The 26,424-nt window shown below is 37.8% G+C and overlaps 1 protein-coding gene across 5 annotated transcripts in view; it reads left to right on the forward strand.

Moving 5' to 3' along the window:
- Positions 1-26,424, forward strand: part of EPHA3 (EPH receptor A3) — a 411,826-nt gene that overhangs the window by 290,840 nt on the left and 94,562 nt on the right. The gene's annotated exons all lie outside the window — the stretch shown is intronic.

Raw genomic sequence — 26,424 nt, forward strand, 5'->3', positions numbered from 1 at the left:
GTACGTTCCTTTCTTTTGAGATGTACATTCTCCTGTCTTGAGGAATGAACCATGTAGAGAAGGAAATTCATTATGTGTGTCCTTGATTTAGGGAGGAACTCGGTCATTTTCCTTTTGTTCCTCAAATAATTGTTGGGGTGGTGGGAGATTAGCCTCGGAAGCTATGGCTGGTGTAACAACTGCTGCCTAGGAGCAAGCTCTGCTCCACCTCGATGGAAAGAAAGCAGCTGCCTTTCCGCTGCAGTTGGTACCCGGCAGCTGCTTCTATTGTCTATATTTCTTTACAGGGCCTCTCATCCTAGCTGTAGTCACCTGCACACAGTCTACAGGTTTTTTTTTTTTTTTTTTTAAGTCACAAAGGCTACAAACCAGAGAACTTTATATGACCTCTGTAATGAGCAATGCAGAAAGTATAGTGGAAAGAAAGACATTTTCTTGGAACACTGAATAAGGAGTGAGCATGTGTATATGTGTGTGGGGTGGGGAGGTATTGGGAAGTGGGGCAAGGGGAAAGTGCCTGATACGTGTGATTGAGTGTTTGTGAAAAGCACCGGATTGACAGATTGCAGGATGTATGCAACATGGCAGCGATGGCAGGGAAGACTCATCAGCCTTTGCCTTGCAAAGAATTGCCACTAGAATATGAACCAAAAATATGCCAGATGAATGAGCATTTACCTTTATTCACAGTTTAAAGAAAATGTTCTCTTTCACTGGGATTATATTTATCAACACATATGAAAATTTTAGTCTGGTGTCATTTCAACTTCCACTTTCCTCCTCTAGATTAGTAAGAGGATTTATACAAGTCTAAACTGTCAGGAGATTTGTAAGATAATTGGCTGTGGCACCAAATAAAACAGTTATATCAGTTTATCCTAAACAAAACTGTGTAACTTTGCTTTTGACATAGTTTTTGATCATAGAACTATTTTTGGAAAGGGTTTACTGAATTACATTAGACCCTGCATTAGTCAAGTTGACCAAAGAAACAGAACCAATAGGAGGTGTATCTGTCTGTATATCTATGTATTGAACTAGTTAGCTAGCCAGAAAGAGAAAGGGAAAGAGAGTGATCTGTTTTATTAAAGAATTGAATCACATGGTTGTGGGGCTACAAGTCCACAATGTACAGAGTACTCTGGGAGGTTGGAAAACCTGGAAAACTTGATGTTGCAGCTGCGTTTGAAGGCAGAATTCTCTCTCTTGAGAGAAAAACCTCAGTCTTTTTAAGGTCTTCAAGTGATTGAATGAGATGTAGCTACATTACAGAATACTATTTGCTTTCCTTAAATCCACTAATTTAAATGTTAATCTCATTTGAAAAACACCTTCAAAATGACTTCGACACTAGCTACATTGGCATAAAATTAACCATCATAGTACTCCATGGCAGTGGGGGGGAGGGGGTGTGTGTGTGATTGCAATCTTTCTTTTGAATAATATCTAGACCATACAATTAAGGGGAATGCCAGGATGATTTGTTACACAGACAATAATAATCTTTGCATTTCACATCCCCCTCATATTGAAATTCTCTGTTGTTGAATTTTGATTCTACTTTGGGTGATTCCTTCTTAGGTTTTTCTTGAAATACAACATCTAGTGCATCAGAAAATGTTTCCTCCCCTAATTCTATCCCAAATATGTCGAGTTTCAAAACTCCCTTTGGAGGACCACTCATCGATAGCAGTGCAGTTTCCAGAAAAATCACATTATACTGTTTTTTATTGGTAAATATTTTCACGTCTACATTTTACTTTTGGCGATCACTTTCTCATGTGCTTATCTGGGATGGAATTTCCAGAACAGTGTCTCTCCTTACGAGACACACATCTTCCCTTCATCATCCTTTGAGGGACATCTCTATGTCCAGGACACTGCTGTGACTGCCACTAGCCACTCAGACAGCTTGTTCATCATCTTTGGGTAGTGACATCAATGAAAACCCTTAGCTTAATGATTATTAAACATGAAATTATTGAAAAAATCACTCAGAAGCTTTTCAACACACCAGTATGTACCCAATTCAAGCCAAACCTACAGGTTCAAAGCCTCTGAAATGAAGGGTGGGATTGCTTAGCCTGCTAAAGCTGAATCTGGTCCCCAGGCATTTGCAAGTTCTTGGACAGAAACTGTTTTCCCAACTGCAAGGCTGCAAACAGGCAACAAATCTACAACTCTCTCAACCTTTGTTGTCTCAGCTCAGTTTGAGCTTAGATGAAGTGCTTGGCCCGAAATCAAGCACATTGGATTTGTCAAAATGGTATCTTGTTCTCAAAAGACAATACTTATTTTTCTAGACTTTATGAAAATGTACTAGATCGCCATTATTTTGTCAGTATTTCTTGAATCCATTTAATTCTGTAGAATTTTAACATCCATTTGTATTTCAGTTCAGTTCAGTTCAGTCGCTCAGTCATGTCTGACTCTTTGAGACCCCATGAATCGCAGCACCCCAGGCCTCCCTGTCCATCACCAACTCCTGGAGTTTACCCAAACTCATGTCCATCAAGTCGGTGATGCCATCCAGCCATCTCATCCTCTTTTGTCATCCTCCCAGCATCAGAGTCTTTTCCAATAAGTCAACTCTTCGCATGAGGTGGCCAAAGTACTGGAGTTTCAGCTTTAGCATCATTCCTTCCAAAGAAATCCCAGGGCTGATCTCCATATTTAATTTTCCCCAAATCTGTTGTACAGTAGGGCTAAGTTAATCAATGTAACATATAGATCCTACCCTCAAACATGCATTAATTAGTGTTGAGCTACTGTTTTCTTCTGCATTGCGGTCTTTGATGCTTTTAAAGAAACATTCTTTAAATTCACTTCATAAAGTGACTACTCTTTCATAACAATTAAATATTTTATCTATTTAATTCAAGCTCAGAAATATATATTGAGTATTACAATGTAACTAACATTGTACTATGTGTTAGGGGGATATAATGATAATTACCACATGCTTGCAGTCTTCAAGAAAAGTATAAGTACTTCAACAATTAATCAAATAAATATAATTTGTTCAATCAAAATGTATCAGGATTAAAAAGGAAGGATTATTTCCCTTTGGGAATAAAGGAAGATTTTATTGAAGCAGTAGAGCTTGAGATGGATCAGTTCAGTTCAGTTCAGTCACTCAGTCGTGTCCAACTCTTTGCGACCCCATGGACTGCAGCACGCCAAGCTTCCCTGTCCATCACCAACTCCTGGAGCTTGCTCAAACTCCGGGAGCAAGCTGGATAATGAAAGATAAATAAGAATTTGATAGGTGCAAAAGGGAGCAAAAGCTTTTAGGGACTGGGAAAAAAAGCAGAGAGGCTGGACAGGTAATTGTCTCTCCTGGCAAGTTCAGCTTAAATGCCGGAGAGAAGGTTGAGTGAGGGATGGAAAAGTGATGTGCGGTCTGTACTATTCCAGGGATATTCAGTTTGACTGAAATAGACACACACTCACCTGCATTTCCAAACATATTTGGTCAAAAATACAGAAGTTAACTGAAGTATCAGGAGCAACATAGATGAACTTGCATGCATGCTGTCACTTAGTCGTGTCTGACTCTTTTCAACCCTATGAACTATAACCCGCCAACTCCTCTGTCCATGGGATTTCCCAGACAGGATTACTGGAGTGGGTTGCCATTTCCTTCTCTAAGGAATCTTCCCAACCCAGGGGGATAGAATCCACGTCTCTTATGTCTCCAGCATTTGCAGGCATGTTCTCTACCACTAGCGCCACCCGGGAAGCCGTTAGATAAAGTATTAGCAGCAACATGGATGAACCTAAAGATTGTCCTATTGATATTAAATGAAGCAAACAGACACAGACAAATACCATATGATGTCACTTTTATGTGAGATCTCAGAAAAAAAGACAAAAATTAACAAAACAGAATTAGACCCGCAGACATAGAAAATAAGCTTTAATAGTTACCAAAGGAGAAAGGGGAGGGAGAGAGATAAATTAGGAGGATAGGATTAACATACACACATTATTATACATGAAACTGAAAATCAAAAGGACCTATAATGTAGCACAAGGAATTATACTCAATGTTTTGCAATAAACAAAAAAAAATCTGACAAGAATATATATGTATATGGGCCTTCCCTGGTGGCTCAGATGATTAAGAATTTGCCTGCAAAGCAAGAGACCCAGGTTTAATCCCTAGGTCAGGAAGATCCTCTGGAGAAGGGAATGGCTACCCACTCCTGTATTCTTGTCTGGAGAATTCTATGGACAAAGGAGCCTAAGGGGCTATAGACCATGGGGTCACAAAGAATAAGCTGTCTCTGCTCTTGTGTCTATAACTCCTTTACTTCATTTCTTTTTTGTTTAATTAGATTATAGTTGACTTTCAATTTCATATTAGTTTCAGATACACAGCGCAATGATTCAGTTATATATATATATGTAAAACTTTATATATATATATAAAACTATGTGCATAAAATATGTATATAGCATATACATACCTATTGGATAAAGAAATGGCAACCCATTCCAATATTCCTGCCTAGAAAATCCCACGGACAGAGGAGCCTGGGGACTACAGTCCATGAAGTTGCAAAGAGTCAGACAGGACTGAGTACACACACACACATACATACATTTACATATAAACTTTATATATATATATTTGTATATATAAAACTGAATCATTGTACTGTATATCTGAAACTAATATGAAATTGTAAATCAACTGTATTCCAATTTACAAAAAATGAACTTTAAGTGAAGTAAAAGAGCTATAGACACAAGAGCACAGATAGCTTATCTCGGCTCAGCACACTCCTAGTCTTCTAGAATCCCGACAGAGCAGCAGCCTTGGGTGACTGTGCAGCAAACATCCTACCAGACTTGGAGATGCACACTAGTGTTGCTGTACCCTTGCTTTTAATACTCAATTCTATAGTGTGCATTCTGGGAAAAAACCACCAAGAATTTATGCTCTTCAGTTTAGGAGAGTATTTACAAATATTGAACCCTTTCAGTTCAGTTGCTGAACCAGCTCAGCAACAATACCAATAGACACAGACACAGGGACCAAAGCAGAGACTGTCTTTGCACAGTATCTTTGCTGCCCACTTTCCTTTGACATAGAAAGCCTGTCTCCCTGCAGAGCCTGCCATGCAAGTCCTTGCATGTCAAGCATGCATGGGAACTTTTCTTCATGTTGTATGTAGCAGCGCTTGTATATGCTATAGATGATTGGGGATGGAATGGGGAGAAAGGCATGTAGATTTTTATGGAGGAGAATGTTGTAATCTGACCTTTGATTTAGGGAAAGAAATAAAGTTGCAAGGGGGACTGAGTGACAAACTAACAATAATCCAAAAGGAAGACAGCAGGGTCGGAACTAAATTTGAGAAAAGGAAGAAGATGACATTGGAAGAGATTAAAACCAGAATGTACCAATTGAGCAGGTGTAAATTTAAGAGCAATGGGGAGTGACAGTCATTCAGTGTGAAAATAACCTTAACAAGTATAGTGTAAAGCATGGTGAAGTCCTTGGTCAATACTGGAAGGAGAAAATCATCTAAGAGCATCTTAGAATTGATGAGGTAAGACAACATTATGGTTGTTCATACAAATGGTCTTACAGCTTTAAGCTGTTGACTCTTAAAATTTGATTCTTGGGGAAAAAAACTTACATATAAATAATATATTTGGGAATCATGAGAGCTGAAAAGAAGTCTATATAGAATATAGAATTAAAAAAAATAAGGCCAAGGATGTTGGGAACTATAGCAGAAAATTTTGAGCATAGAAAAAGGAGCTAGCTTAGGGATTTAAGTTCAGACTTAAGGAAATAATCATATGCAATGGTCACTTGTGAAATCTTATTCTTTTTTCACTGCCTGTCTTAGTCCTCCTCAAGAAATATAAGCTTTATGAAGGCAAGGAGTTTTTGTCCACTTATGTTCACTGGTGTACTGTTGATGTATTTCTTCGCAGTTTGTATAGAGTGGTGGTTTAGTTGCTAACTTATGTCTGAGTCTTTGTGACCTCATGGACTGTAGCTCGCCAGGCTCCTCTGTCCATGGGATTTTTCAGGCAAGAATATTGGAGCGATTTGCCATTTCCTTCTCCGTGGTATAATGCAGTGGGTATTAAATAAATGTCTATCAAATGGCTCTATAATCAGTTATGCCCTGTTGATTCCATCAGCACAACTCTCTCTTTATTTCTATGGCATCCTTTCTGTCTCCGCTGATATTTCTAACTTTAGGTTATCATCTTTCATCTGGACTATTAAAATAGCCACTAGTCTGAGTTACTCTTTTTACCTCATCTGTTTTATAAAGCACCTTCAATCTTAGTGCTTTTCTGTGGCTTAAAAGTTCCCCATGACCTGCTCCATACCTACTTGCCATTCAATATCTTTCCACTTTATGCTCTATAAATACAATTTCTTATAGTCTTCATAAACTCTCTACGGTTTCATGCCATTTCAAACATGTTAGTTATTTTCACTTATGGGAAATTATGTGTTCCTTCTTTGCCTGTTCATTTCTTATCTATCAAAAATTAGTTCATGTGTGACCTTTTGCAGCAACTTTTTAATTTTTCAAGTGGAGTAAGCCAGCCCCCTTGGACCCCCAAGGGATCTGTTTATAGCTCTGTCAGTGCTCTTACCGCATGCTGTAACTCCTCAAAAGCAGGTACTTGGTCTTATCCATGTCTGCTGAACTGTAATGAAATCATAGCGAAATTAATCCTATTAAATACAGTTTGATCATGTTGCTTACTTGTTCTAAAAGCTTTAATGGCTCCCCATAATACAGGAAAAATCAGACTTTTAGCCTGGAAATTAAGACCTTAAACACCTGTAGCCTTTATACAAATTTCTAATCATAATCAAAAATAAATTCCATGGTTTCCTTTCTCCAGGAAGCTTTGCAAATTTGGTGACCTTCACCTAAAATACACTTATTCAATATTTATATATCTAAATGTCTTCCATCCTGCAAGGTCCAGATTAAATGCCAGCACCTCCATTAATTTTCTTTAATTCTTCCCAGCTAGCAGTAATTGTGCTTTCATCTGAACTCCCATAGCACTACATTATCAGTTATTGGCATCTCTTCTGGTGCTCCTCTATTCTAATTTACATTAGAATGATATTTTATATGCATTTAATCTTCCCTACTATACTCTAAGTTCCTTGAGGGTGTGATCCAGGCATGGCCCACATTTGTCTCCTTCATAACAGCTAGATTGGTCATTATCCAAATTGGTACTTTTAGATACTTTTTAAGTGTAAAGAGATATAAGAAAAAGGGAAGGATGAGCAGAGGATTAAACTACTGGAGGTTTCACAGATGTCAATCACAATATAGAAGCTACTAGTTTTAGTAGTTGGAAAGGTAAGCTACTACTTGAGACAGCTTAGAGTGAAATTTGGGGACAGAGATTGGATTGCAAATGTTAAAGTGCACACTATGGCAGATGGCAGGCACTGTGCTAATTGTCTTCTGTACATTATTTAATTCAATCTTCATTAAGAAAAAATCCTATAAAGTAGAAACTCTTATTTTCCTAGCTTTTCAGTGAGAGGCCGAGAAAAGCATGTTAAGTAACATACTTAAGTCCACGCAGATGTTGCTAAATCACAATCTGAACTTGGAGTAATCTGACAGCAGTGCCTACATTCCTCTTTTAACTGGATTAATTATGTATTTATTTTTGGCTATGCTGGGTCTTTGCTGCTGTGCGGGCTTTCCTCTAGTTGCAGCAAGCAGGGGCTACTCTCTAGTTGTAGTATAAAGGTTTCTTAGTACGGTGGTTTCTCTTGTTGCAGAGCACAGGCTCTTGGGCACACAGGCTTCAGGAGCTGTGGCTCCTTTACAACACAGGCTCATTAGCTGTGGTGCACAGATTTAGTTGCTCCATGGTATGTGGGATCTTCTAGCCCCAGGGATCAAACCTGTGTCACCTGCATTGGTAGGTGGATTCTTTACCACTGAGCCACCAGGAAGGCCCCAGCGGTGCCTACCGTCTTAATCATGACTTTCTCCTCTGCTAAAGCTTGCCACTGAAGGTCAGAAGAATATGGATTAGCAATATAATGGCAAGATCAGCAGGGTTCTTGAGCGACTTCACTTTCACTTTTCACTTTCATGCATTGGAGAAGGAAATGGCAACCCACTCCAGTGTTCTTGCCTGGAAAATCCCAGGATTGGGGGAGCCTGGTTGGCTATTGTCTATGGGGTCACAGAGCTGGACACGACTGACGCGACACAGCAGCAGCAGCAGCAATAATGGTAAGAAGGAATGTAATCAATGAGAGGTATTAGTCATGAAAAGAAATAGGAAAATCTGTTTCTCTTAGCATGAGGAAGAAAGAAGAAAGAGATAGATGAACTGGATCAGAAGTTGCTAAACCACAGAGTAAAAACGTGATGTGCCCTTTTAAACTGATACTGCTACTGATACTCATCTCCTTTGTGTATCTAGACAATCTCCTGCAACTCACTAGTGAGTATAAAGTAAAAAAGTAACAGAACTATTAAGGAGTTAAGGAAGTCAATATGCAAATTTTATTACATCTGCTCTTAAACTGGATAAAAATGAATATTTCAAGATAGTTCTCTGTAAAATCAGTTTTTGTGCTGTTACGATTCTGTTGAGAAAAAAAAAGTCATGTTAGTTCACATAGTTTTTTATTCTAGTGATTTTGTTGTTGTTGTTACTTGCTTTTGGCTGATGATTTTGATACCCTGTGGTTTGTACTATGACCACAATTTTCACCGCCTTCTACTTAGGCACTTTTCTTCTATCTGTTTACATGTCTTTAAGTTTCCCTGGAAGATTAGCTTCCCCAATTATTCAATGAAGAGTACTTGAATTAATATTCTCTTTTTGTGCTCATCTTATACAAGAATCTTGTTATCCTAGGCCCACTTCTAACCACATAAACTGAGAAAGAGTCCATTAGGTGAGCTGGTATCTTATGTATGGAGTTTCCCTAAATCCTGTCAGCTAGTGTCTTTAGTTCAGTAATCTACAGCTGTCCACTCTGTCTCGTTCAGAATTTTTAGAGGAAATCTCTAGATGGGCAGTTTTTTCCAGTCTATATTCTTCAACCTAGTTTCACAGGGATAGGAAAGAAAAAAGACTGAAACTGACAAGTAACAAAAATTTCAAGACTAGGAAAAAACACTGTCTTTTCTAAAAACTTTTTATATCGTGATCATCCTTAATTACCTATGATGAAGAGAAACAATATTAAAATAATTCAACATTTGACAAGCTTCTAGAACGTGTCTCGTGGTGGGCTTTAGCATCAACGTCACTGTGGCTACAGAACAGTTCTCTATGATTCACTTTTAGCTTGGGAAGTTATCTAAAAGCTTTGTCCAGTTCTAAAATGTAAAACCATTATGACAGAGGTAGGGGAAAAATGTTACCATAAGTTTCTACATAATTAATAATCAATCTGTTCTGAAAGATTTAAATCAAGTTGGGATTGACTTTTGCCCACCTTAGAACTGAAGATCAATTCATCTGAAGTTTCTTGAGTCAGTCATTCCCAGCAGACACTGCAAAGAAGACAGAATGTATCAATAGAACTCCTAAAACAACTCATAATTTCTCTGGTCATGACCTAGAACTTGAAGAGATTTGAGATACAAATTTGGGCCTCAGTGTCTCTTCAGTAGGTTGAAGCATGTTAACTATTTCTGACAATCCCCCTGTCACTCTCATACTTAGCTCAAACTTCTGTATTCCAGGATGTTTTTAAAAAAAAAGAAAAAAATATACAATTGCTTTTATTCATATCTAGCCCAGACATTTTATTTCTTCTAATTGCAAAGAGCTGAATCATTGGCATCTATGCCACTTCCAGGAACACTCTTAACCACTTTATCAGACATGGCACTGTCTAGATATTGGTTTTGATTGCCAACTTATGAAAGAAGGAAAATCATAAAAGAGAAAATTAACAAGTGTGCACAGTTCCAAAATGTGTTCTACCAATGTGTTTTAAATCAAATGAATCATCCTTTGGCACAAGCTATTCACTTTATGGCCATTCATTTGAAAGGCTTAGGTTCTGTCTCCTGAAGACTGTGGTTAGTGTTATTATTGATGAATAAGACAGTTTCCTTAAATCATAAATAAAACAAATAGAATAATTTACCATTTGACTTTCAGAAGAAAGTATGTTATCTCACTTTGCACTGGCAATATATTTTAAAGAGAAATATTCAGAAAATCAGCTTAAACCACAAAAGGATCAAGGATGTGTCTGCATAGAACTGCTGCATGAAAAAAGTAATTTGATCCAACAAATGTATCTTGATTAAGAAAATATGTGGTCCTGCAAAGTATTTTATCACTTTGCTTTTCTAGTCTTTTTACTACATAAAAGTTATTTCAATTCTTACTCTTGTAACTTTTGAATTTGATTAAAGGTCTCTGGCACTAAATAAAATTCTTACTGAGGACTATTTATATTTATTCTCAAAATCAATTTTATAAATTAATGCCAAGGCTTTGGAAGGGTAAAGACTTATTCCAAAGGTAATAATACTATGTAAATAGTAGCCCTCTAAGAGATAAATGGAGCTTTTTTTTTTCCATCTTATTTAACCTTTACTTTTAAAGAAATTGTGTTGCTCATTTATAGTTTTTTCAAGATCATGTTTTAAAATGTTGGCTCCTCAGACAAGCAGAAACTTAACAAGTGTGTCTAATATTTTCTTCATTACATGTTGGCTATCTGTAGATAAGCCTTGTATTTCTGCCTTTCTGTCTAGCATCTGTCTTATATTACAAAACAAAGCTATTTGTTTTGCATTAATTGTGAGAATTAATCAGGAGTACTAATTGTGAAATGGCAATATTATTTCAGAATAGTCTTATAGTAGCAAGTAGGAACTGAGGAAGTAAGAACTGAAGAGATTTCTGAGTCAACTTGTTTCAATTCCTATGTGACAGGTGTCTCTTCTGGTGAAGTCTGCTAGACAGTGGGATACCATGATATCATCACCCTGCTGTGAGTGAGTCTCTCCATAGGGGACTTGCTTATCTGCCTCTTTCTCTGATTCCTACTGAACTCCAATTTTCACTCACCATGTGAATTGACAGAAGGATTTATTCAGAGATATATTTTACCTCACTTTTCTGTAACATGTTACCCCAATACAAAGCTAAATTACATTCTGTTAGGTTTTGAGAAGTATAGGATGGAGAAGGTGTCATTATTTGGTTTTATTCATCCTGGGTTCAAGAACTTAACTCTAAGATTATTTAGAAGCATTTAATGTAATTATTATGTTATGGGTATTATATACAATACTATATATTTATATCATATCAGCTTTAATTAAGACAACAAAAGCATTTTAAATGATTTTCCAAAATTAAAGCTAAAATAGTACAATTATACATACTATACATAAATACACATACATATATGTAGTTATATATAAGATATTCAGCAAGATATTTTTCTGTTGCTTGGAAATTAGCAAATAAGAAACAATAGGACAAAAATGTACCAAGTCTACCACATTCAAAAGAGAACTGCAAGCAGCTGGGGCCAGATTTCTTGAAGGTGTTTTAAATGGTTCAACATGGGTCCCTGCAGTGTAAAGACCTACAGAGTCCTCTGAAAAAGTCACAAGTGCTTATAGGGAGCCAGCAGACAATTCCAAAGGCTGGTATCAGCCAAGAAAACAGTGAACTCAACAAATACAGTGTGATCATGTGCTCAGTAAATAGAAACTTTTTCATTTTTTTACAGCCTCTTCACAGTATCCCCAACATCAGAAGACAGAAAGAAGAAATAAAAGTGCAAAGCCTTTTCTCTCTCACCCAGGAAATTGCTGTTTTATATCAGTGTACACCAGGCATTAATAACTGGAAGTGAACAGGAAGCTATGAGATATTTTAACAATGTCATCAAAGAACAGGAAAGCAAGTTTCAACAGATCAGAGGAACTCTTTCCTCTGTATTCCACTTTTAAAAAGTCATGGTTCCAATGTGCATTGGAATGTCTGCTCCCTGTTTGAGGACTCGTTTTCATGATACATCTTGGTATTTCTCTGTGAATATCAAAGAAAATAATAAGGCACCTCTGCTTTTCTAACTTGGTAATGCTGTATTCTGAGAATAGAATGGCAAGATTAAAAAAAAATAGAACAAAACACAATGAAACCAAAAAACAAAAAAACTAACCATTTTGTCTAAAAGAGTCAGTTTTACCTAGAGTAGATAGAAAAATAGAGACCTAAATGAACAAAAAATGATGCCACTACAGTTCTACATTTAATATAACACCACAAACTATCTTTTTACTCCACTAAGCAACTGTATTCCTCTTACTCAAGTAATTTCTAATGTCTGTCTTATCACTTCCAACTCTCCAGAGTGAGCTTGAGGCATTGATGATGCTGGGCTAGGGATGTGTGTGTGTGTGTGTGCGTGTGTGTGTGTGTGTGTGTGTGTGTATGTATTAGCTCTGGGTATCTGCACTTCTTATATCAGTGTGTGTGTCTGTGTTTGATTTGCCTAAGCACAGACCCAATGGATGCCAAGACTTCCTAATGATAGTACTTGCTGTTAACTAGAATAAAAATGAACTGTGCAAGTGTCTTTAAAATCTAAGCAGAGTTCAAAATGTTCTCAAGCTCTCATCAATATTCTGAGTATCTTCAGAGACTAAGTGTGTCTTAGTTTGCCTTTCTTTACAGGGAGGGGTGTGTGAAAATGAAACACGGAAAGAAAGGCGACTGATGAAGTGTCAGGTATTGGTCAAATGACCCTGCGGAAGACTGGAATTTAGTTCTGCTGCTGAACAGCGAGAGCCAGTGTAGAACATTTACTTCAGAGTTATCCTATTCAATAGAAGATAGAGTTTGGGTATTTATACCCAGATGCCTTATCAGTCCTTGATTGAGACTGCCTCAAGAATGATAGCTAATTGAAGGACTATTAATTCATAGAACTCCCAACCTGAAGTGCTTGGGCAGAGCTGACTCCAATGGTCAAATAAGGCTCTCAGTCAAATGGAGTAAGATACTGGCAGCTTAAAATAGGAAAGTTTCCCTACAATAATAAATATCAAAGGGATATTGTTAGGAGACCAACTAAAAATGCCCATTAGGTACCCTGAATAGGTTGGAGTACTTCAAGCCAGTTAGTTTTTAATGGAAATGATAGGTTCCGTATGCATTTAGGGGAGCATGAGATATGGGAAATAATGTGTAAATAAATCCAACTATAGTGATGAGAGGGTTTCTCTCATAGATCAATGGTAAAGAATCTGCCTGCAATGCAGGAGACCTCAGTTCCATTCCTGTGTCTGAAGATCCCCTGGTGAAGGGACAGGCTACCCACTTCAGTATTCTTGGGCTTCGTTTGTGGCTTAGCTGGTAAAGAATCTGCCTGCAATGCTGGAGACCTAGGTTTAATCCTTGGGTTGGGAAGAACCCCTGGAGAAGAGAAAGGCTTCCCATTCCAGTATTCTGGCCTAGAGAATTCCATGAACTATATAGTCCACAGAGCAGCAAAGTGTTGGACACGACTGAGCGACTTTCACTTTCACTAGTGATGAGAATGTTTTCAGTCTTCATAAAGGTGGATTCATCTGCCTTTTACATTGCTTCAACCCTTATGGCAGAAAGTGAAGACCTAAAGAGCCACTTAATGAAAGTGAAAGAGGAGAGTGAAAAAGTTGGCTTAAAGCTCAACTTTCAGAAAACAAAGATCATGGCATCTGATCCCATCACTTCATGGCAAATAGATGGAGAAACAGTGGTTGATTATTTATTTTGGGGGGCTTTAAAATCACTGCAGATGGTGATTGCAGCCATGAAATAAAAAGACACTTACTCCTTGGAAGAAAAGTTTTGACCAAACTAGACAGGATATTCAAAAGCAGAGACATTACTTTGCCAACAAAGGTCTGTCTAGTCAAGGCTATGGTTTTACCAGTGGTCATGTATGGATGTGAGAGTTGAAACTGAAACTCCAATACTTTGGCCACCAGATGCGGAGAGTTGACTCATTTGAAAAGACCCTGGTCCTGGGAAAGATTGAAGGCAGGAGGAGAAGGGGATGACAGATGAGATGAAGGGATGGCATCACCGACTCAATGGACATGAGTTTGGGTAAACTCTGGGAGTTGGTGATGGCAGGAAGGCCTGGCGTGCTGCAGTCCATGGGGTCACAAAGACTTGGATACTACTAGCAAATAAACTGAATTGAACTGAACCATTGTATGTTGCTTTATCCATTCCACCATGTCTGGTAGTTAATGAATGCACAACCTCCTCTGGAATGAAATGATAAAAAGCAAGAGAGTTCCAAAAAACATCTATTTCTGCTTTATTGACCATGCCAAAGCCTTTGACTGTGTGAATCACAAGAAACTGTGGAAAATTCTGAGAGATAGGAATACCAGACCACCTGACCTGCCTCTTGAGAAATTTATATGCAGGTCAGGAAGCAACAGTTAGAACTGGACATGGAACAACAGACTGGTTCCAAATAGGAAAAGGCGTACGTCAAGGCTGTATATTGTCACCCTGCTTATTTAACTTCTATGCAGAGTACATCATGAGAAATGCTGGGCTGGAAGAAGCACAAGCTGGAATCAGGATTGCCAGGAGAAATATCAATAACCTCAGATATGCAGATGACACCACCCTTATGGCAGAAAGTGAAGAGGAACTAAATGGCCTCTTGATGAAAGAAAAGAGTGAAAAAGTTGGCTTAAAATTCAACATTCAGAAATCTAAGATCATGGCATCTGGTCCCATCACTTCATGGGAAATAGATGGGGAAACAGTGGAAACAGTGGCTGACTTTTTTTTTTTTTTGGAGGGGGGAGCTCCAAAATCACTGCAGATGGTGATTGCGGCCATGAAATTAAAAGATGCTTGCTCCTTGGAAGGAAAGTTATGACCAGTTTAGATAGCATATTAAAAAGCAGAGCCATTACTTTGTCAACAAAGGTCTGTCTAGTCAAGGCTATGGTTTTTCCAGTAGTCATGTATAGATGTGAGAGTTGGACTATAAAGAAAGCTGAGTGCTGAAGAATTGATGTTTTTGAACTGTGGTGTTGGAGAAGACTCTTGAGAGTCCCTTGGACTGCAAGGAGATCCAACCAGTCCTTCCTAAAGAAGATCAATCCTGGGTGTTCATTGGTAGGACTGATGTTGAAGCTGAAACTCCAATATTTTGGTCTCCTGATGCGAGAGCTGACTCATTGGAAAAGACCCTGATCTTGGGAAAGATTGAAGAAAGGAGGAAAAGGGGACGGCAGAAGATGAGATGGCTGGATGGCATCACAGACTCAATGGACATGAGTTTGGGTAAACTACGGGAGTTGGTGATGGACAGGGAGGCTTGGCGTGCTGAGGTTCATGGGGTCGTAAAGAGTCGGACAGAACTGAGCGACTGAACTGAACTGAATGATTTTTAACTAAGGAATTAAAGGCTACCAGATGGCTCAGTGATAAAGAACCCACTTACCAATGCAGAAGACCTAAGAGATGCGGGTTAAATCCCTGGGTTGGGAAGTTGCCCTGGAGGAGGGCATGGCAACGCACTCCAGTAGTCTTGCCTTGAGAATCCCATGGGCAGAGGAGCCTGGCTGGCTACAGTCCACAAGGTAGCAAAGAGTTGGACACAACTGAAGCGACTTAGCACACACACATGTACTAAGTAATTAATCAAGCATATGCAAAAGGAACATGTAAAACATAAGATTTATTATGTTATTAATTTAGAAAGGATCTTAGAATCATTTTAAAGAGAGCTATAAGACCAACTAGGATTGTGGCTTTATTAAATGGTATACTAAATATGTTGTCTCAAGTGTCCTTCTGAAGAATGACTTGAGTATCTTTAGTCTTCTAGTAGGATAGTAAGAAAGGGAAAGAATATGGGATTAAATACTAATCAGTAACCTTTTCATTTAAAAATGTACTATTTTTGTCTCCATAAAATTGCAATAGAAATGATCTCATTGCTTATATTACAAAGTGTAACTGGAAAGTATGAATGGAAGAATTCAAATGAGAGAAGTCTGTGAAAATGAATGAGAGTACCACCATTTGGTAAATGTTGTTTTAGTTGAGCTTCTTGATAATTTTAAGAAATAAGTTTCCTTCTTCTTCTTCTTTTTTTTTTTTTTTTAATGAGCAAGGCCCACACTTTATTTTCCAAAGTAGTTTTTATACCTTAAGTTGTGCATAGAGGATAATGGGGGGTTGGGGGTGGGAGTAGAGTCATGCAAGGTCAGCAGTCCTTGATCCTTATCGAAGCCAGGCTTTCTTTCTGCAAACTTATCATATGCAAAAGCTTTAGGTGATTTACATCATCTTCGGGCCAGGAGGCCTGTTAACATTTTATGACCCTTTCTTCAGAAAACTTATTTTTCTCTAAAGTTGATTATTCTAAAGTCAGGCACCACCCTCTGAAAGCATTAGATAAAGTTGCATTCCTATAGGGCAAAAGTGAGGTGGGCTATAACAAGAAAAGAATTAACTCAAGGGTCCAAGGTTACAAACATTAAAGCTTACTACTACTTACATTTCTATACACCAACTATATTAATCAATACACTCCCAGGGACACAGTAGGTAAGGGATATGGAAACTTAGCAGCAAGCATTAGCTCAACAAAGAAATCCTCTACTAGTTCTATTCTAACAATTTTAACTCTCCTAGAAGCTCTGCATTGTTAGAATATCTTAAGCTTCCCATGCCTCTCCTGGTTGGGAGGCTGTGAATCTGAACAAACCTATCAGGCAAGCTAGAAAGTCATCAGAGGGGTTTGAATTGAAGCACTCCTATTATGCCCAGGAGAATTATTAACTAGAGCTCTAAGTTAATTTTCTTCAGAGAAAGGTGGTCGGGGATAGCCCCCTGTTAATGTCAGGGAAGTTGGTAAAAGTCATAAAATAGTAAAACAGATTCTGGTTTTGGGATAGATGCTCAGACAGACCAGGGAGGGTGCCCTAGAGCCCTGACTCTCCTTGCCCGTCAGGGCTCTCTCGCATGACCTTGTCATGGGTGGTAACTCCCGTGCTGGCTCCCGGCATCTCCCCTTTTTTTATTTCTTAAGTCAGCCAGATGTAATTCAGTCACAGAAAAAGAATTTCCATCTTTAAGATTGCTCTTAGAAATAAATAAAATAATATGTGACTCTAATGTATAAAATGATCAGTAGTTGATCTTTACATGGGCTATGTGTATGTATATATACATAGTTATGATAATTGATATATCATATATTAAATTTGCATGAGAGTTTTTGTGTTGGATTTTTAAAACTAGTATGTTCAGTTTTTAAATTTCTTCAGTTTTGTTCCTTTAAATATCAACTATGTGTAGATAATTTTCTCACTGGTATTAGATCTGATGATTCATATGATTTAAAGAATTCATGTTCAAGTGTGGAGATTCCTTAAAAAACTGGAAATAGAACTGCCATATGACCCAGCAATCCCACTGCTGGGCATACACTCCAAGGAAACCAGAATTGAAAGAGACACGTGTACCCCCAGTGTTCATCATAGCACTGTTTATAATAGCCAGGACATGGAAGCAACCTAGATGTCCATCAACAGATGAATGGATAAGAAAGCTGTGGTACATATGCACAATGGAATATTACTCAGCCATTAAAAAGAATACATTTGAATCAGTTCTAATGAGGTAGATGAAACTAGAGCCTATTATACAGAGTGAAGTAAGCCAGAAAGAAAAACATGAATACAGTATACTAATGCATATAGAGGAAGCAGAGACCAAATTGCCAACATCAGCTGGATCATCAAAAAAGCAAGAGTTCCAGAAAAACATCTATTTCTGCGTTATTGACTATGCCAAAGCCTTTGACTGTGTGGATCACAAGAAACTGTGGAAAATTCTGAGAGATGGGAATACCAGACCACCTGACCTGCCTCTTGAGAAATTTGTATGCAGGTCAGGAAGCAACAGTTAGAACTGGACATGGAACAACAGACTGTTTCCAAATAGGAAAAGGAGTACATCAAGGCTGTATATTGTCATCCTGCTTATTTAACTTCTATGCAGAGTACATCATGAGAAAGCCTGGGCTGGAAGAAGCACAAGCTGGAATAAAGATTTCCGGGAGAAATATCAATAACCTCAGATATGCAGATGACACCACCCTTATGGCAGAAAGTGAAGACCTAAAGAGCCTCTTGAGGAAAGTGAAAGAGGAGAGTGAAAAGGTTGGCTTAAAGCTCAACATTCAGAAAACGAAGATCATGGCATCTGGTCCCATCACTTCACGGGAAATAGATGGGGAAACAGTGGAAACAGTGTCAGACTTTATTTTTGGGGGCTCCAAAATCACTGCAGATGGTGACTGCAGCCATGAAATTAAAAGACACTTACTCCTTGGAAGAAAAGTTATGACCAACCTAGATAGCATATTGAAAAGCAGAGACATTACCTTGCCAACAAAGGTCCATCTAGTCAAGGCTATTGTTTTTCCAGTGGTCATGTATGGATGTGAGAGTTGGACTGTGAAGAGGGCTGAGCGCCGAAGAATTGATGCTTTTGAACTGTGGTGTTGGAGAAGACCAACTGGTTGCAAGGAGATCCAACCAGTCCATTCTGAAGGAGATCAGCCCTGGGATTTCTTTGGAAGGAATGATGCTAAAGCTGAAACTCCAGTACTTTGGCCACCTCATGCAAAGAGTTGACTCATTGGAAAAGACTCTGATGCTGGGAGGGATTGGGGGCAGGAGGAGAAGGGGACGACAGAGGATGAGATGGCTGGATGGCATCACTGACTTGATGGACGTGAGTCTGAGTGAACTGCAGGAGTTGGTGATGGACAGGGAGGCCTGGTGTGCTGTGATTCATGGAGTCGCAAAGAGTCGGACACGACTGAGCGACTGAACTGACTGAATGCATATATATGGAATTTAGAAAGATGGTAACAATAACTCTATATGTGAGACAGCAAAAGAGACACAGATGTATAGAACAGTCTTTTGGGCTCTGTGGGAGAGGGCAAGGGTGGGATGATTTGGGAGAATGGCATTGAAACATGTATATTATCATACATGAAACAAATCGCCAGTCCAGGATCAATGCATGAGACAGGGTGCTCAGGGCTGGTGCAGTGGGATGACCCAGAGGGATGGGATGGGTGGCGGGTGGGGGGTGTGGGGGGTGGCGGTGGGGGCGGCGGGAGAGTGGTTCAGGATGGGGAATACATGTATACCTGTGGCTGATTCATGTCAATGTATGGCAAAACCACTACAATATTGTAGAGTAATTAGCCTCCAAATAACATAAGTTTATATTAAAAAAAAGAATTCATGTTCAAATTTAATAAAATATTTTTTATAATTTTACATTCATAGTTAATAATATAAGCATAGTCTCTTCTATATTGCATATTTTCTACCTATATTGGGATTAAAAGGTGTTGATTTAAGATTTTAAAGTTACCAATAAAGTTGACATTGAATATTTAGATGCCAAGTTTTGTAACAGCCACTCTTGGGATAGTTTGTCATTGATGTGATTTGTCATTTTCTTAAATGAGCATTTCTAGTTAGCAACGTGTAGTCCATAGAGCCTTTTAATTTGTCTTCAAAAATTGACTTTGTCATATGTTATTTTGTTAAATTATAGATGTTAACTGAATAAATTCTTTGGTTGCATATTTTCTTTCTACAGTCACTTGATTGCTTCTTGTAAAACCCTGCTGACTTTCCATGGAATGTGTTAGAAATTTTTTCTCACAAGTTTCCTCTTATGTTTGTCTTTCCTGTAGTTACTTCCCTTATTATAAGCTTAATTGCTACAAGTCTTGTAATAAGGACATGTTCATCTGTTCAAAACTTGTTTTACTTGGGTTGATTTTTTTTCTTATCTGATTTCATGATGCACCATTTCACAAGAAAGCTAGTGGTAATTTACCCAAAGTACTTCTTAACCTATTGCTGTACATTTTAAAAAATATAGGAATGACGAGAACACAGACATTATATTGATAATTGCAATTGTCTAAGGATTGAATGCTTTATATAAACACAAATGCTAATGGAATATTCATTCCACGTGTACCTACTTGTAAATTCTATACATTGTTTAGAACCCAGCGTCTGGTCTTAGAGGATTCTTATTTCAGGATCCTCTTTCAGAGAACTAAACCAGGCCATTAGAACCCAAAGTCAGTTTGACAGTCAGTTATTCCTAAGGTTAACAAAGAGTAAAAGTACCATACTTCAGCCATTCAGGAACACAAGATGTGTACATAAATCCATAAACACATATGTGAAAACCAACTGTGAGTCATCCTTGAATGTAACAAGGGTAGGAGAACTCAGTTGTGTTTGGAGAATGGACTGCCAGATTTCTCAACCTCAAATGTACTTTGCCTCTAGCATTTTTCCCTCATATTTTTCTAGCTAGGTGTGTTTTGAAGTAAATTTAACTTGAAAAGCATGTTTCTAAAGCTAAACCACAGACTGTGCAATGTGAATAATAATGATCCTTGGCTTATTGTTTTTCAATTCCGGAAGAAACCGACAGACCAGGCCAGTTATCCTGTCTGTATAATACTTGATATAAGTTTTTTTTTTTTTTCAACAAACAAGTCTAAAAATTTGATAAAATATATGGAACACAGTAAAAGTTCAAAATCATTCAAAGCCATACAATTAATTTAAGTACCTCTCTTTTCAACAACAACGTATACTACTTTATATTTCTGGTTATTCTTTTTTTATATAACTTTATTGAAATATATTTTACAACTCATGAAATCCACTCACTTCAAGTATACAGTTCAGTAACTTGTAATAATTTTACTGACTGATGCAACAATCACCATAAATCCATTTTAGAATATTTTTATTCCCTCCAATAAATAATGATGATGAACTCATCTCTGCATTTTTAACTCAGTTTTTAAATATAATTCTAATCAACACAAAATGACCTAAGTCCAGTTTACAAGCTTGAGAATAAGTGTTTAGAATGTTTCCACACCTTAGTTAAAATGAAATTTCTCTCCCATAAAATCAGGACTTTAAGCAGCATTGTCTGACAACTCTAGTGCATGAGCTAATTTTTTGTCAGCTATTGGGAATTAGAAATACAGAAACCTAAATATAAACGTTGAAATATAAGCCAGAATCTTAAATGAAATAAGTATATTTGTATCTGCATATTTTTTTTTTGCTTTTCTTATGCAATTCAAAAATGGAACAACTTAAGGCTATTTTTTTCTAATGTGCTAAAGTTTTTATGGTGCATGTAACAATTAATCTGCTCCGGCTCTCAGAGTTCTAAGGTCAATTATGTGAAGTTTGCGTAATTGCAAAGGTATGTATTGATGCATTTTCCATATTTGGATGAACTTGAGAATTAGCATTACTCCTAAATTCATGGCTAGCTAAAAAGGAATTTGACAAAAATTATTTAAATAAATTAATCGTATGCCTGGAACCAAAGAGGTCAGACCACAGGCATCGTGGAAATTAAATAGCAGGTAGCCTGCCTCTAAGGAATTTCCTCTTTGTTTTCTGCTTACAGTTTTAAAAATTTCTTTTCTTTTTTTTTAATTTAATTTTATTTTTAAACTTTACAATATTGTATTAGCTCCGCCAAACATTGAAATGAAATGAAATATTATTTAGTGCAACTAACTGTTTGCATTTCTTAAGTGATATGGGACAAGAAGGAGGGAATTTATTTGGGACAAAAAGAGATTGGGGAGTGTCTTAGTGAATGCAAGCATGGACAATGACAATTTTACAGCCAAAATGGAAATTTTGCAGGCATGATTGCTTTTGGAGACTCTGTAAGTCTCTGTTGATGTGCATTTTGCTTGTATAAATATGCAAAAATACTCAAATTGGCATATTCCTTACCTGCATCTTACAGACAGCTAGAATAGAAAAAATCAGTAAACATAGCTTCTTTTATTAATTAATTTGTTAAATTTTAATTGGTCATGGGTTTGGAATGGTGCAGTAGTAAAAATTGGGCTTCGTGGAATTGTCAAGTGTATTTAGACTTTTCCTATTGCTTCAAAATTTTTAGGTGATTTCTTTTGAATTAATAAAGACTTTTGTGTTCCTATCTCTATTATATATAAATTCCTAGCATAAAGGTAACATGGAAATAGGGCTACTCAGAAAGATGATTTTACTGTCATCAAAATACTTTACATTCTAAATAATGACCCATCAAAAAGGTTCTCTTCTGGGATGCTCCCTGTCCCCATTTTTTCAAGTCAGTGAATGTTTCTATATGCTAGTAAACTGGATAGCTCTGAACTAATTCGAAAATGAAATGTTTGATCAAATTTTGCAGATTTCCTGTTATGGGAAGTTTGGGCATTTAGTTTCCTAAGGGAAGGGTTCAACCTACATGATTTCTAAAATGCAACCGCCTCCCTGCATCAGTTAGTCTGTGTTGCACTCAGGGTAGGCTTGCTAGGCATACATAAGCCATATGGGCCGGGCCTGCACACGCCATACGCTAAGCAGAATTTCTCAAATTGTTTTTCTCCTTTCATACACAAGATCAACACTATTTAGATGCAACATATACTTCTATGGTGTACATTTACGGGGGGATAATGCCCTATAAAAATTCTTGATTCCTACAACAATGAAAAGTAAAGTAATGGTTGCTCATTGTCATTCCTTCAGGAGTAAATCCATTTCTCACTCAACCAAGAACATATACAAGTGAGAGTGAGTTTATTGTAAGACTGCACTTGATTTTACACAAATGCATGCATACATTAGTCTGTGTGTATATATGTGTTTCAAATTTCAGTACCTCAGTTAGTTAGCTATTTATTACTAATAGCTAATATCTCAACTAATCCTACTACAAGAGGGTTTATATGTGATGCCTTGAAGAATTCTGGACTGACACAACTGTGGCAACATTTTTTTCATCTTCTTTTCTTTTCTTGTAAAAATGAAAGGATCAAGCAAAGAATAAACAGAAGTATTTACCTTGGGCGTCAATGATACCAACTAGGAATAGGTTCAAACAAGGATGTCAGCTTATGATTTAGTATCTAGTATCTAACTAACAATGTAATATGACTAAAATCATGCATTTAATGAACAAATCAACAGGTATTCAACAGATTGAAAGCCTATAATTGCACAGGTATCTCTCTCTTAAATAGCATAATAGATTAAAAATGTGTTTTATCAAAATTTCTATAGGTAGGTTTTAAACCTGAATGTTTATTAAACATCAAAGAGAGTGCATCATGGCAAAGTCTGGATTTGAATAAACCAAGAAAAAATGATGACTATAAGACTGTGTGTGCACCAGTCATTTCCTTAAATACCTCACTACCTATCTATAAAGAAAAATGCCTATTACCTGTTTGAAAAAAATTCTAGATGATATTCCACTACTGTGGTTAATTAGAATGATGTTGTTCTTGTTGTTCAGTTGCTCAGTCATGTCCAGCTCTTTGTGACTACATGTACTGAAGCACACCAGGCTTCCTACACTATCTCCCAGATTTTGCTCAAACTCATGCCCATTGAGTTGGTGATGCCATTCAACCATATCATCCTCTGTCATCCCCTTCTACCCATGCCCTAAATCTTTCCCAGCATCAGGTGTTTTCAAATGACTTGGCTCTTCTCATCAGGTGGCCATAGTATTAGAGCCTCAGCATCAGTCTTCCAATGAATATTCAGGGTTGATTTCCTTTAGGATAGACTGGTTTGATCACCTCACTGTCCAAGGGATTCTCAAGAGTCTTCTCTAACACCACAGCTCTAAAGCATCAATTCTTTGGCACTCATCTTTCTTTATGGTCCAGCTCTCACATCCATACAGGACTACTGGAAAAACCATAGCTTTCACTATAGGGACTTTTGTCAGCAAAGTAGTATCTGTGCTGTTCAATATGTTGTCTAGGTTTGTCATAGCTTTTCTTCCAAGGAGCAAGCGCCTTTTAATTTCATGGCTACTGTCACCATCTGCAATGATTTTGGAGCCCAGAAAATAAAGTCTGTCATCATTTCCACTTGTTCCCCTTCTATTTGCCATGAAGTGATGGGACCAGAAGGCATGATCTTCATTTTTTGAATGTTGAATTTTAAGCCAGAGTTTTCTCTCTCCTCTTTCACTTTCATCAAGAGGCTCTTTAGTTCCTCTTTGCTTTCTTCCATAAGGGTGGTGTCATCTGTGTATCTGATGCTATTGGTATTTCTCCTGGCAATCTTAATTCCAGCTTGTGCTTCAGCCAGGCTGGCATTTCATATGATGTACTCTGCATATAAGTTAAATGAGCAGGGTGACAATATGCAGCTTTGACGTACTCCTTTCCCAATTTTGAACCAGTCCATTGTTCCATGTGTGGTTCTAACTGTTGCTTTTTGATCTGCATACAGGCTTCTAAGGAGGCAGGTAATGTGGTACTTCCATTTCTTGAAAATCCACAGTTTGTTGTGATCCACAGAAAGGCTTCAGCATAGTTAATAAAACTGATTTTTTCTGGAATGCTATTGCATTTTCTATGATCCAGCGGATGTTGACAATTTGATCTCTGGTTCCTCTGCCTTTTCTAAATCCAGCTTGTACCTCTGGATGTTCTCGTTTCCTGTACTGTTGAAATCTAGTTGGAGAATTTCGAGCAATACCTTGCTAGCCTGTGAAATGAGTGCTAGCCTGTGAAATGAAACTGTGTGGCAGTTTGAACATTCTTTGACATTGCTTTCCTTGGGATTGGAATGAAAACTGACCTTTTCCAGTCCTGTGGCCACTGCTAATTTTTCCAAATTTGCTGGCATATCTAGTGCAGTACTTTCACAGCATCTTCTTTCAGGATTTTAAATATTTCAATTGGAATTCAATCATGTCCCCTAACTTTGTTTGTAGTGATGCTTCCTAAGGCCCACTTGACTTCACACTCCAGGATTTTTGGGTCTAGATGAGTGAACACAGCATCATGGTTATCTGGGCCATGAAGAACTATTTTGAATAGTTCTTTTTTTTTTTTATTTTTAAACTTTACAATATTGTATTAGTTTTGCCAAATATCAAAATGAATCCACCGCAGGTATACCTGTGTTCCCCATCCTGAACCCTCCTCCCTCCTCCCTCCCCATACCCTCCCTCTGGGTCGTCCCAGTGCACCAGCCCCAAGCATCCAGTATCGTGCATCGAACCTGAACTATCGACTCGTTTCATACATGATATTTTACATGTTTCAATGCCATTCTCCCAAATCTCCCCACCCTCTCCCTCTCCCACAGAGTCCATAAGACTGATCTATACATCAGTGTCTCTTTTGCTGTCTCGTACACAGGGTTATTGTTACCATCTTTCTAAATTCCATATATATGCGTTAGTATACTGTATTGGTGTTTTTCTTTCTGGCTTACTTCACTCTGTATAACAGGCTCCAGTTTCATCCATTAGATGATCATCCTCCTCACCTCATTATCATGAGGTGATCATCCATCACCTCATTAGAACTGATTAAAATGTATTCTTTTTAATGGCTGAGTAATACTCCATTGTGTATATGTACCACAGCTTTCTTATCCATTCATCTGCTGATGGACAGCTAGGTTGCTTCCATGTCCTGGCTATTATAAACAGTGCTGCGATGAACATTGGGGTACACGTGTCTCTTTCCCTTCTGGTTTCCTCAGTGTATATGCCCAGCAGTGGGATTGCTGGATCATAAGGCAGTTCTATTTCCAGTTTTTTAAGGAATCTCCACACTGTTCTCCATAGTGGCTGTACTAGTTTGCATTCCCACCAACAGTGTAAGAGGGTTCCCTCTTCTCCACACCCTCTCCAGCATTTATTGCTTGTAGACTTTTGGATCGCAGCCATTCTGACTGGCGTGAAATGGTACCTCATAGTGGTTTTAATTTGCATTTCTCTGATAATGAGTGATGTTGAGCATCTTTTCATGTGTTTGTTACCCATCTGTATGTCTATGTATTCTTGTTACCTCTTCTTAATATCTTCTGCTTCTGTTAAGTCCACACCATTTCTGTTCTTTATTATGCCCATCTTTGAATGAAATGTTCCCTTGGTATCTCTAATTTTCTTGAAGAGATCTCTAGTCTCTCTCACTCTATTGTTTTCCTCTATTTCTTTGCATTGATCACTTAGGAAGGTTTTCTTATCTTTCTTTGCTATTCTTTGGAACTCTGCATTCAAATGGGTATATCTTTCCTTTTCTCCTTTGCCTTTTGCTTCTCTTCTTTTTCTGCTATTTGTAAGGCCTTCTCAGATTTTGATTTTTTCCATTTCTTTGTCTTGGGGATGGTTTTGATTACCGCCTCCTGTACAGTGTTATAAATCTCCATCCATAGTTCTCCAGGCACTCTATCATATCCAATCCCTTGAATCAATTTGCCACTTCTACTGTATAATTGTAAGGGATTTGATTTAGGTCATACCTGA

Source organism: Bubalus bubalis, chromosome 1 (assembly GCF_019923935.1).
Source record: "Bubalus bubalis isolate 160015118507 breed Murrah chromosome 1, NDDB_SH_1, whole genome shotgun sequence".
In the NCBI taxonomy this organism is placed as follows: Eukaryota; Metazoa; Chordata; class Mammalia; order Artiodactyla; family Bovidae; genus Bubalus; species Bubalus bubalis.